The sequence below is a fragment of the Orycteropus afer genome, unplaced genomic scaffold, assembly GCF_000298275.1.
Source record: "Orycteropus afer afer isolate SDZICR_OR568_19922 unplaced genomic scaffold, OryAfe1.0 scaffold00612, whole genome shotgun sequence".
In the NCBI taxonomy this organism is placed as follows: Eukaryota; Metazoa; Chordata; class Mammalia; order Tubulidentata; family Orycteropodidae; genus Orycteropus; species Orycteropus afer.
In genome coordinates, this window is record NW_006922199.1 from 210,551 (window position 1) to 221,551 (window position 11,001).

The 11,001-nt window shown below is 41.0% G+C and overlaps 1 protein-coding gene across 1 annotated transcript in view; it reads right to left on the reverse strand.

Moving 5' to 3' along the window:
• ERCC3 (ERCC excision repair 3, TFIIH core complex helicase subunit) overlaps nucleotides 1–11,001 on the reverse strand; it is a 218,454-nt gene that overhangs the window by 203,347 nt on the left and 4,106 nt on the right. The window lies entirely within an intron of this gene.

Consider the following 11,001-nt stretch of genomic DNA (forward strand, 5'->3'; position numbering starts at 1 on the left):
AAAAAAAAAAAAAAAGATGTTTCATAGATTGAACACTCCCTTCAATGCTACTCAGTATTCCACTGTGTATAAATACCATAGTTCATTTATCCATTCATCCACTGATGGACACTTAGGTTGTTTCCATCTCTTTGCTATTGTGCATATTGTGCATGGGTTTACATGTATCTGCTTGTATCACAGCCCTCATTTTTCTACAATATATACCTAGTAGTGGAGATTGTTGGATTATATGGTACTTCTATTTCCAGCATGTTAAGGAAGCATATCAGACAGTGTTTCACTGCTATTCATAAGGTTTTCACTGGTCAATTCTTTGAGAAGCAGATGGTCTCTTCTTCCAAGGAAGAAGTCGAGGCTCCACTGAAGGAATTGGTGAAAAATAAGGCTCCAGGAATTGAAAGAATACCCATTGAGATGTTTCAACAAACGGATGCCACGCTGGAGGTACTCATTCGACTATCCCAAGAGATTTGGAAGATAGGTACATGGCTGGCTGACTGGAAAAGATCCATATTTGTACCCATTCCAAAGAATAGTGACCCCACAGAATGTAGAAATTATCAAACAAAACCATTAACATCACATGCAAGTAAAATCTTACTGAGGATAATTCAAAAATGAATGTAGCAGTATACTGACAGAGAACTTCCAGAAATGCAAGCTGGATTCAGAGGAGGACGTGGAAGGAGGAATATTACTGCTGATGTCAGATGGGTCTTGACTCAAAGCAGAGAATATCAGAAAGATGTTTACTTATGTTTTGTTGACAATGCAAAAGCATTTAACTGTATGGATCATGACAATTTACAGATAACATTGGGAAGAATGGGAATTCCAGAACATTTAATTGTACTCATGAGGAACCTGCACATAGACCAGGAGGCTGTCGTTCAAACAAAACAAGGGGATACTGAATGGTTTAAAATCAATCAGGGAGTATGTAAGCATTGCACCTTTCACCATACTTACTCAATTTGTATGCTGAGCAAATAATCCAAGAAGCTGGATCATACGAAGAAGAACATTGCTTCAGGATTAGAGGAAAACTCATTAACAAGCTGCAATACGCAGATGACACAATTTTGCTTGCTGAAAGTGAGGATGACTTGAAGCACTTACTGATGAAGATTAAAGACTACAGCAGTATAGATTACACCTCAATATAAAGAAAACAAAAATCCTCACAAATGGACCAATAAGCAGTATCACAATAAATGGAGAAAAGATTGAAGTTGTCAGACTTCATACTACTTGGTTCTACAATCAACACCAATGGAAGCAGGAATCAAGACATCAGACGATGTACTGCATTGGGCAAATGTGTTGCAAAAGACATCTTTCAAGTGATGAAGAACAAAGATGTCTCCCTGAAGACTAAGTTGCACCTAACCCAAGCCATGGTATTTTCAATCACCTCTTATGCATGTGAGTGTTAGACAATTAATAAAGAAGACCAAAGAAGAGTTGATGTTTTTGAGTTGTGGTGTTGGCGAAGAATACTGAGAGTTCCATGGACTGCTAGAAGAACTAACAAGTCTGTCCTGAGAAGAAGTGCAGCCTGAATGTTCCTTGGAAGCGAGTGTTCTGGTTACCTCGTGCCACTATGACAAGAATATATATACCACAAATGGGACTGCCTTAACAAACTTTATCCTTTTACAGTTCAGAGACTGTTAAGTCCAAGTATAAAATGCCTGGCTCTAGGGGCTGGGTGAAAGCTCCTCAGCCTTGGGCTTCAGCTCTGCCTCCAGCTCCCGGCCCAGTGAAGCTAGAGGCTTTTCTTCACTCAGACAGCTGCTGGCTGCTGAGGCTGCCAAGCCCAAGGTTGCCAAGTAAAAAGGCACAGTCCTGATGTTAACAAACCATATGGCAGGCCATTAATTTAAGTCCATTTTAAGTTCCAAGGTCAGCAGAGCATAGCAGGCTGCTGAACAAGGACACAACTACTTGCAGGGTCCAAGCGTGCCATAAGCTAGAGACCATTCCCAAAGTTGCTTTTTGAACTCTCACTGGGTAGCCCCAGTCCCCTAGTTCCTCTAAGTGGCGACCTCACCCCCTTGGCCTGGTGAGCCTCGTTCCTCTACCTCTTGGGCATGGCAGACCTCCCCCCGCCCCCGACTCTTGGGCAGCAGCTATGGCTCCATTCCACTGGCCCCACACTCCAGAACCAAGACGGTGAAGGTCTGGCTCTTTGAAACCTAGGGGGCTATGGTGGTCCCACCCCCAAAGGCCATGGTCCTACCCTTTCAGGTTGAGGCAGCTCTGCTTCCCGTTTCCTTAGTCTCTCCGCTTCTGCCGATTAATGCCCGAGGGCAACACACTCCGTTGGAAATCCTTCTGCCCAAAGGACAATTAGCTTTCTTGCTCTGTGGGCCCACCAACCTGCTACTCCATTTTATGCCGGTCTCTTCTACCAATTAATGCCCAAAGGCAACCCACTCCACCAGGAAGCCACCTATCCAATGGCACCCAGCCTTTTCCTCTGTGGGCTGGTAAGCCTGTTGCTGTTTAATGCCAGTCTCTGGGCTCTGCTATGGCTGTCTTTCATGCTGGTCTCTCTGCCATTATCTCTCATGCTGGTCTCTGGGGTCTGATCCTGCCATCTCTCATGCCGCATGCCAGTGTCTCTCTGCCAGGGTCTTGGGTCAGGGACGCACTCCACTCCTGTTTCTACATTTTAGGTATCTGTCAGAGCAGCACCCCACTCTCTCAGTACCATATTCTGTTCTGGTTACCTAGTGCCACTCTGACAAGAATATATACCACAAATGGGGTGGCCTTAACAAAGAGGAGTTTATCCTCTTACTCCGTTTGGAGACTTTAAGTCCAAGTTCAAAATGCCAGGCTCTAGGGGCTGGGTGGGAGCTCTGGTAGCATAGTGCCTAAGGCACTTGATTGCTAACCAGAAGGCTGGCGGTTCAAATCCACCAGCCACTCCTCAGAAGGAAGATAGGGCAATCTACTTCCATAGTGATACTGCCTCGGAAACCCAAGGAGGAGTCGCTATGAGTCTGATTTGACTTGATGGCACATAACAACAACAACAGGGGCTGGGTGAAAGCCCCTCAGCCTTGGGCTTCAGCTCTGCCTCTAGCTTCCGGCCCACTGAAGCTAGAGGCTTTTCTTCAGACAGCTGCTAGCTGCTGAAGCTGCCAAGCCCAAGGTTGACAAGTAAAAAGGCACAGTCCTGATGTTACCAAACCACATGGCAGGCCATTAAGTCCATTGTAAGTCCCAAGGTCAGCAGAGCATGGCAGGCTACTGAATGACAACATGACTATATGCAGGGTCCAAGTGTGCCATAAGCTAGAGACCATTCCCAAAGTTGCTTCTTATATACGGGAAGCAGACCACCTACCCAAAGACAGCTACTCAGCTCTTCCCAGTAGATTCCACCATGTAGCTGATTACCAATCTCATCTTGGGGAATACTACATCCAGCTGCCAACCACTCAACCAGCCCCAGCCAAGCTGACACACAAACTGAACTACCACAGCGAGAATAGCCAAACTTCATCTCACTTACTTTGGTCATGCTGTCAGCAGGGACTATCCCCTGGAGAAGGATAATCATGCTTGGTAAAGCGGAGAGTCAACGAAAAAGAGGAAGGCCCTCAACAAGATGGATTGACATAGTGACTACAATGATGGACTCAGGTATAGCAGGGATTGTGAGGCTGGCACAGGACCTAGCAGTGTTTTGTTCTGTTGTACATAGCGTCACAATGAGTCACAGATTACTGGACAGCACCTAACAACAACAAAAAGGAAGCATATGGCTGTCCACAGCACTTGTACCATTTTACAAGTGAACTTGTAAAAAACCTTGTACCATTTTACAAAGTGCATAAGTGTTTCTTTCTCTCCACACCCTTGCCAGTGTTTTTTTTTTTTTTTTTTTTTAACTTTTCTATTAATGCTGGGGTGAGATGATATGCATTGTTCTGATTTACAGCTCTGTAATGGCTAATAAATGCAAGTGTTTCTTCACGTACTTGCTAGTCGCCTGAGTGTCTTCTTTGGGAAAATGTCTGTGTCCTCTGACCATTTTTCAATTGACTGTCTTTTACTTGTTGAGGTGTTGAAATTGTCCATAAATTCGCGAGATTAGTCCCTTGTCCAATATGTCATTGATAAAAACTGTTTTCCCAGTCTGTAGATGTTTTTTTTTTTTTTTTTTTTTTAACTTTTGTTGAAATCTTTCAATGTACATTAGGTGTTTAATTTTTAGAAGGTCCTAGTTATCTAGTTTTCCTTCTGCTGTTTGTACATTCTTACTTATGTTTGATAGTGTGTTTATGCCATGTAGTGTTGTTATTATGGTTATGTGCCGTCGAGTCAGACCCGACTCATAGCTACCCCTCCTTGGATCTCCAAGGCAGTATCACTGAGGAAGTAGATTGCCCAACCTTCCTTCCGAGGAGTGGCTGGTGGGTTTGAACCGCCAGCCTTCTGGTTAGCAGTCAAGTGCCTCAGGCAGTATGCTACCAGAGCTCCTATACCATGTAGTAGACCCCCTAAGATTGTGCCTACTTTTCTCTTTGATGATCTTTATGGCTTTAGGTTTTACATCTTGGTCTTTGATCCACCTTTAGTTTCCATATGTGGTGAGAGTTATGGATCCTATTTCATTTTTCTGCAAATGGATATCCAATTTTCCCAGCACTATTTGTTAAAAGAGACTATTTCTTCCCAGTTAATGGGTTTCAGCCCTCTGTCAAGGATCAGCTGTACTTAGGTAGATGGGTTTACTTCTAGGTTCTCAATTCTGTACTTCTTGCCTATGTGCCTGTCATTTTACTATAGTAGCAAGCTGTTTTAACTACTGTGACTGTATAGTAGGTTCTGAGATTGGGGACTATAAGGTCTCCTACTTTGTTCTTCTGAGTAGTGCTTTACTGAGGGTCTCTTTCCTTTATATATAAAATTGGTGATAAGTTTTCCCATCTCTTTAAGGAAAGATGATGGAATCTGGATCAAGACTGCATCATATATGTGTAGAGCACTTTGAGTATTATTGATGTTTTCACAGCATTAAGTCTTTCTATCCATGAGCATGGAATATTCTTCCATTTATGTAGGTCTCTTTGGGTTTTTTCTAATGGTGTTTTGTAGTTTCCTCTGTATAGGTGTTTTGTATCTCTGGTTGGATTTATTCCTAAGTACTTCACATTTTGCGTGGTTACTATAAATGGTATTGCTTTCCTGATTCTCTTTACAGAGTTCTCTTTGTTAGTGTAAAGGAATAAATGATTTCTGTATGTTGATCTTGTACCCTGACACTCTGCTGAAACTATCAATTAGTTCCAGTAATTTTCTCAGTCTCTGGGATTTTCTATGTATAAGATCACATTATCTGCAAATAAAGATAGTTTGATTTCTTCTTTGCCAATTTGGATGCCTTTTATTTCCCTTTCTTGCCTTATTGCACCTAAGAAGAGTCTCTCTTACAGTATTTAATAAGAATGGTGATAAAAGACATTCTTGCCTGGTACCCATTCATGAAGTGAATGCTTTCAGTCTCTCTCCATGGAGAATAGTGTTGGTCATTGGTTTTGTGTATATGCTCTTAATTATGTTGAGAAATTTCCCTTCTATTCCTATTTTGTTCACCATTTCTATCAGGAATGGGCATTAGATTTGTCAAATGCCTTTTCTGCGTTGACTGATACAATCTGTGGTTTTTTTCCTGTTTTACTTGTATGGTGAATTACATTGTTTTTCTAATGCTGAACCATCCCTGCACACCTGGTATAAATTCTACTTGGTCATAATGTTTCTTAATTTTTTTTCAATATGCTAGAGTCTATTGGTTAGGATTTTGTTGAGAATTTCTGCATCTATGTTCAAAAGAAATATGGTCTATATTCTTTTTTTTTTTAATGGTGTCTTTGCCTGGCTTTAGTTTCAGGGATATGCTTGCTTCATAAAATGAATTCAGAAATATTTTTTTCCTTTTTCTATATTCTGGAATATTTTGAGAACTAGTGTCAGCTCTACTTTAGTTATAGGTCTGTTAAAATTTTCTACCTCAGTCTATGTTTGTTTAGTAAGTATTGTGTTTCCAGAAATCTGTCCCTTTTGTGTAGGTTTTCAAATATGTGTTCTGGAGGAAGTGTAGCTGGAATGCTCCTTGGAAGCAAGAATGTCCAAACTTCCTATCATCTGCTTAGGTCACGTTGTCAGAAGGAAAGATTCCCTGGAGAATGATATCATGCTTGGTAAACTGGAGGGTCAGCGAATAAGGGGAAAGCCCTCAACAAGATAAATTGACAAAGTGGCTGCAACAATGCACGCAGGTAAAGCAAGAACTGTGAGGCTGGCACAGGACTGGGCAGTTTCATTCTGTTGTGTACAGGGTCACTATGAGTTGGAGACGACTCAATGGCAGCTAACAACAGCAACAAACCTGGGTTGGTTTCTGTGTACCATGTGTTAATGCTGTTGTATGCTATTGTTGGTTTTCTGTCCAAAGGACTTCTTTTAGCATCTCTCATATGGTTGCTCTAGCTTTTACTAATCCCTTAATATCTGGTTATCTGGAAATGTTCTACTTTCTCCAATATATTTGAGATGGAATTCTGCTGAGTATACAGTTGGCAATTTATTTCTTTCAGAATTTTACGGCATCCATTGCCTTCTTGCATGTCAAGAAATCAGAGCTGAGTCTTACTTGTTGTCCTTTGTAGGTAACAGTTTTTCCCCTCTGAGCTTTCAGGATTCTTTCTTTGTCTTTGGAAAGTTTGATTATGATATGTCTTGGTGATTTTTTGAGTTCCAGGGTGTTGAACTTCTTGAATGCTTATCTTCTCGTCTTTCACCATACTACAGAAGTTCTCTTCCAACAAACCTTCAACAATTTTCTCTGTGGTTTTCTCTTCCTGGTCTGGACTGGGTCACATGTAAGTTATTCCTCTTGATGTTGTCCCATATAAATCTTATGTTTTCTTAATTTTGTTGTTGTTCTTCTTTCTGATTGTTCCCTTAACAAAGTAGTATTGAGCGATTTATTTTTACTCTAATTCGGTCTTCCATTGGTTCAGTTTTACTCCTTTGCCCTTTCAATGTGTTATCTATTTTAGAAATCTTAGCATTAATCTTCCAGATTTCTACTTGTTTATGTATGGTTTCTAATTTTTTTGTCTATTTATTCTTGCATTGTTTTACTGAGCTCTTGTAGAAGTTTTATCTGTTTTCCTTAATTTTATCAGTGTTTTCCTTGATCTGTTTCTCAACCTTTGAAGGTACCTAAATAAAATTCTTTTGAATCCTTGTACATAGTTCTCATGCCATTTCTTCCTCAGGGAAGTTTTCTGGCTCTGTATTGCATCCCTTTTTGTACTACTTTATGCTGTTTCTTTGTGTGAACTGACTGTCAGTTGTATCTGAGACATTGTGAGGCTGTTATTTGTATTTACCTGGTGATTTTATGTTTGTGTGATTTGACAAGGGTGTTTTTGTTTTTTGTTTGCTTTATTTTGATATACCTGAGTGAATAGGGCTAGTGTGTTACTCTATTCACTAGTCAGGCAGCACTTAGGCATTTACCACTTGTTTCTTGGTGGGTGTGACAGATGAGAATGTGTTCACAAATCTCTGTTCGCGTAAACCAGTCAAGGGTGCATTTGGCTAGGATTAGCCACTGTCTGTGATCAGATGGGAGACTGGGCAATATACTTCCATAGTGGTTGATTGGAAACCCAAGGAGGGGTTGCTATGAGTCAAATCCAACTCCAGGACAGTGAGTTTGTTTTTTTGGTTTATTGATCAGATACTACAGAACCAGGTGGTGGCCTTCACCCAGTGGTTGGAGCTGCAGGAGGTGCACATGTGGTTAGGTCATGTGCATATGGCTGCTTTCTGGTAGCCAGCTACCAGTGTGGGTGCCAATGCAGTCCTTAGCATGCAAAGCCAATTATCAGGTTGCTGCCTTCATCCAAACACCTCTTGCATACTCAAAATGGCTATGCCATCAGGCCAGTCGACAGTCCACAGCTCCATCTGTTTCCTTATTCACAGTATTCATTTCCTTTCTTAGTCAATATTTAATCTACTTCTTTATTCTCCCTGCTGTTTAAATTGGTTTCTAGTTTCTTTGTTGTAGATATAATCAGCTTATCTCCCTAAATTATTATTTTACTATTAATTAAATAAGAACATGCAGGCTCAAGCCCTTCCCTTGGATATTCTACCTGCTTAGTCTGGGTGAGGTTCCCAGGTGAGTCTGTTATAACCTCTGGACAAAAACCTAGGCCTGTGCCTGACTTTAAACAAGTAATGTCAGATCTAAAGGAGGCTGCTACTACCCTTTCTCTAATGCACACAGTGTAGTAAGTCACCCATGAACAAGCAATGTTTCTAGACTAAATAGCCTCCAAATATACTCAGCTCACAAGACTGATTGCAAAGAATAATAGATGATCCATGCAACTGAGTACCCTCCCACACAGGATACAATACTGAAAAAATTAAATTAAAATAATAGTAATAAATAAATATAATACCCTCCCTAGCTCTGGTAGCATAGTGGCTAAAAGCACTTGACTGCTATCCAGAGGGCTGGCGGTTCAAACCCACCAGCCACTCCTCGGAAGGAAGGTTGGGCAATCCTACTTCCGTAGTGATACTGCCTCGGAAACCCAAGGAGGGGTCGCTATGAGTCGGGGCCAACTCGACGGCACATAACAACAACAACAACAATCATCACTACCTCCTCAGCATACTTTCTTTCATTGCCACCATCAGCTCCAATATTTTGTACACAGCTAAGTTGATTTTCTTACAATTTGCCCTCCAAACCAGAATGAACTCCAAGAACACTGCCAGATCTCAAAACCTACTATACAGCCACAGTAGTCAAAACTGCCTGGTATTGGTTTAATGACAGAACAATGGAATAGAATTGAGAGCACAGAAATACATCCATCAACCTATGGTCAGCTAATCTTTGACAAAGGGCCAAAATCCATTAAATGAGGAAGAGAATGTTTGTTACATAAATGGTGCTGACAAAACTGGAGATCCATTTCCAAAAAAATGAAACAAGACCTGTACTTCACACCATACACAAAAACGAACTCCAGATGGATCAAAGACTTAAATGTGAAACCTAAAACTATATAGTTCCTCAAGGAAAATCTAGGGGCAAATTTAAGGGCCCTAATATATGGCATAATAAATAGACTATCAAGCATAATCCAAAGTGCACAAACAACAGAAGAGAAACCAGGGACCTTCTAAAAATTAAATTTCTATGTGCTTCCAAAGACTTCTCCAAAAGAGTCAAAAGAGAACCTACAGATTGGGAAAAAATATTTGGTAATGATATATCTGACAGGGGACTTATCTTTAGAATTTACAGAAAACTCTAACACCTCAATAACAAAAAGACAAACAATCCAACTCAAAAATGGGCAGAAGATGTGAATAGACACTTCACCAAGGAGGATATTCAAGGGGCCAACAAACATATGAAGAAATGCTCACGATCATTAGCTACTAAAGAGATGCAAATCGAAACAACCGTGAGATATCATCGTGCTCCAGCAATAGTAGCAAAGTTCAACATGACAGAAAATAACAAATGCTGGTGAGGTTGTGGAGAGATTGGTACTCTCATACACTGGTCGTGGAACTGTAAAATGGTATAACCATTGTGGAAAGCAGTATGGTGATTCCTTCAAAAGTTGGAACTAGAGATACCATTTGACCCAGCCATTCCATTACTAGGTATATATCTTAAAGAAGTGAAAGCCATGACAAGAACAGACATATGCACACCCATGTTCATCGCAGCACTATTTACAATAGCCAAAAGATGGAAACAACCTAAGTGTCCATCAACTGAGGAATGGATAACCAAACTATGGTACATACACACAATGGAATACTATGCAACACTAAAGAATAATTAGAATCTGTAAAACACCGCATAACGTGGATCAACTTGGAGCACATTATGCTGAGTGAAATAAGTCAATCACAAAAGGACAAATATTGTATTAGTCTGTTATTGTAAAAGTCAAGGAAAGGTTTATCTGTGGAAGGAAATTTTCTTTGTTGTTTACCAGGGGTGGGAGGGGAGAGGAAGGAACACTGTTAGATAGATAGAGATAAGTATTGATTTGGGTGAAAAGAAGGGCAATGTACCAAATGTGAGTGACCAATATGATGGCTTTGAGAAGAGAAAGACAGAGAGGTACATGGGAGGTACAGACAACAAAGATGAACCCTTTTGCATATACAGTACTGCATTGACAGTGAAGGTAAGCATGTGTATATGGGTGGATAGATGGGGGGACAGGCTGAACTAGGAGGTATGTCTATGAAGTGGAGAGTGTATCCAAGAACATGTATAGGGTTGGCAGACAATGGTCCTATAAGTTTATGTGAATGATCAGAATTCCCAGGTGAGAATTCCTTGTAGAGCTGACAAGGGGCAAGGTTGTAGTCACTTCTTAGTCACAGCTAGCTACGCAGAGGGACTGAGTAGTTGAACCTGTGGGCTCGGGACTATTGTTGCAGGGGACATCAAGCTCAATTGGCATAACATACTACACAAAACATTGTTCTACCTCCTACTTTGGTGAGTAGTGACTAGGATCTTCTTAAAAGCTAGCAAGCTGCCATCTAGATGCAATGATGGGTTTCTCTGCAAAGACGAATGAAGAAAACCAAAAATTCATGGAAACAATTAGTCCTGGCAACTGGTACACCATCCGATCTGCAGCCTATATGACTATGAGACCAGAAGAACTAGATGGTGTCCAGCTACCACTGTCATTCACTTGGAAGGGGATTTATGTAGGAGATCCTTGATAGAGAGGGAGAACAATGTGGAACAACACTCAAAATCATTTGGAGAAAAAAAAAAAGGTTGCGGGGGGAGACAAGGTTTGCTGGTCCGAAAGAGCCTGGCAGAACCACTGAGACTATGGCCCCTAGCTGCCCTTCAGGTCTGGAATTGAACCCACACCTGTGGTTTCCAGCCAAACAAAA